We start from the raw sequence: 2,670 nt of genomic DNA on the forward strand, positions 1-2,670 counted from the left end.
AGGGGGTGGAGTGCTTAATTCTAGAGAACTCTACTACAAGTGGCAAAATATTTAGGGACCCAAGTGGTGAGTCCTAAAATGTTCTAGTGTATGTTCAATATGTAGAGAGTTCTAGATCTCGAGCCCGACTTGTGTTGCTAAGCGCACCACGGCTAATTAAGTGTCTTGATGGCCCATTTCTAAGCCAACCCCACTTCTAAGTGGGTCCGCCTTAAGTGCTAAGCGAGCCCGCGTGCGCAAATTAACCTCTGTAGAGTTTTGAGCGGCCCGTAACGACATGCTTACTAGCGTGACTGCTTCGATTCTGTTAAGACCAAAACGCTCCCAGTTGACGCCCTTTAAGGCATTAAGTGATCATGTACCCCTCACGTGTCTTCATTAATCCATTATAAAAGCTGAAACGCTGCCGTTTTGACTATTAGGTACTATTGCTCTCGGATTGTAGTTCAAGTGGTCAGGGCACCGCCTGGTCAAGGCAGAAGCTCTGGTTCGAAGCCTCTCAGTCTCGACTGAATCTAAATCCAATAAAAAATGCATCAGGATGACTCTCTCAATTGGTTTTCCAGTATGTGGAAAAACTTCCCTTTTGAAGGCTATTTCTGGAAACTTAAACAAATCTCTAAAGGTATAAAAAATATATTCATATGACGATTATGATTTTCACACACTAAAGAGATATATTATTATTAGGAGAAAGCTACAGTGCAACGGTGATACGGTATCACCGTTGCACCCAGCCGTTGGATCCCATTGGATCCATCATCCACGTGGATCCAACGGTTGGATGCAACGGTGATACCGTATCACCGTTGCACTGTAGCCGGACCCTTATTATTATTTTTTTATATTAGCCTTTAGAATCAGTAAATGAAGTTGTAAAATCATAAAACAGATTAGTCTACAACATAGTTGAGATGTTATAATCCATCACTTTTTTTGGGCTAAATCTCAAATATTTCATAAGAAATTAAAATAAATAATTAAAAACAAGAATTCCCAATCACTGTTGTAGTTTTGGTCCATCTTAATTTTTTCAATAGGTCACATGGGAGGTTTCTTATAATGGATACAAACTAGAAGAATTTGTCCCCAAAAAAACATCTGGATATGTAATTAAGCCAATATAATCTGCACATTCCTGAGATGACTCTGAGAGAAACATTTGATTTTTCTTCTCGTCTTCAAGGTGTAGGAAATCGAGCAGGTACATTATATCTTGAACACGCGGCATCATGATAATTAATTTGATGGCTGCTGATATTCATCAATTTTTTTTACTGTAATAACAAATGAATGTTTGTCTCTACGTGTGAAGAAATCATGTTGGAATTGATTAAAAGTGAGAAAAAGTTAGGAACTATCCCCGATCAAGATATAAATACGTATATGAAGGTATGTTTTAAGTGTTGTGCTTCTGCTTCATTTTCACTTGACAGCTTCTGATTGATTCCATTTCATAACAATTATAGATTAACAGCCACAATCCCACAATCCCAAACAGATCCTAAACCTAAGATTAGTAGTAATATGCATAGCATGTGTTTGTTTTTCACAGGAAATTTCTGTTTAAGGACTGAATGAAACTCTTCAAACAGATTATATTTTAAAGGTAATTTTCATAAATAGAGTTCATATTTTTTTCTTTATCACATATATCAATTTTTTTATTAATATAAATATATATTTTTTCAGATCCTTAGAGTTGATTTTCCTGCTTACACATTATTAGTTGGAGATGCCACGAGAGGAGGCATTTATGGAGGGCAGAAAAAAAAGATTGACTACAGGTCACAAAAAGAATATTGGAGAAATTGTTCTATATTGCAAATTATTTATTGCTTCAAGTACTTGTCCTCAAACTATTACAAAAATTTAAATTTTGCAAGGAAGATGATAGTAGGGGCCGATAAAAGCATTGTTCACGGATGAAATGACAAATGGCTTGGACATTTCCACCTCATTTCAGATTGTAACTTGTCTTAAACATTTTGCACATATCACTGATGTTACCATTCTCATTTCACTGCTTCAACCATAACCAGAAACCTTTGATCTCTTTGATGACATAATGTTAATGGGAGAAGGAAAGGTTTTGTATCACCATCCGCGCCAAAATTCTTTGAGAGTTGTGGATTTGGATGTCCTGAAAGAAAAGCTGTAGCTGATTTTCTTCAGGAGGCAACTAGGCAAGTAGCTTTCCCAAATTTTTTATGTATTATAGTACCAGAATAGGGGTATAAATTCTTGAAGTCTTAAATGGGTTTCATTTAATTTTCTTGTTTAGATGTCATATTTTGATTCAGCAATACTATTTAAAATTATTCCGAGTGCTGCGATGTGACATTTATGAATTGTAGTAATAAATTAATTATTTTTAAATATCACGTCACTTCAGATGATATTTGAGCTTCTTTTTTTATAATACGAATGTCGCTGATACTGGAAGGATTATTGTTTGCACTATCCACCAGTCTAGCATTGACGTATTTTAAGCCTTTGATAAGGCAAGTAAAGCATATTTCCATTGTGAAACTGAGATGCTACTCTGGTCTATGTATGACAACATACTGTTTAGTAGTTCCGAGTAACAGTATTTGTACAAACACGGTTGATAACAGATCATTGGATTTTCAACTTAAACGCAAGGACGTAATTTGTCAAACTCTTTGA

At 35.6% G+C, this 2,670-nt stretch overlaps 1 pseudogene; it reads left to right on the plus strand.

Annotated features, from left to right (window-relative positions):
• Positions 1 to 277: 277 nt before the first annotated feature.
• LOC112097212 lies at positions 278 to 2,341 on the plus strand (annotated as a pseudogene).
• The last annotated feature ends 329 nt before the right edge of the window (positions 2,342 to 2,670 follow it).

The sequence above is a fragment of the Citrus clementina genome, unplaced genomic scaffold (genome assembly GCF_000493195.1).
Source record: "Citrus clementina cultivar Clemenules unplaced genomic scaffold, Citrus_clementina_v1.0 scaffold_6, whole genome shotgun sequence".
NCBI lineage: Eukaryota > Viridiplantae > Streptophyta > Magnoliopsida > Sapindales > Rutaceae > Citrus > Citrus x clementina.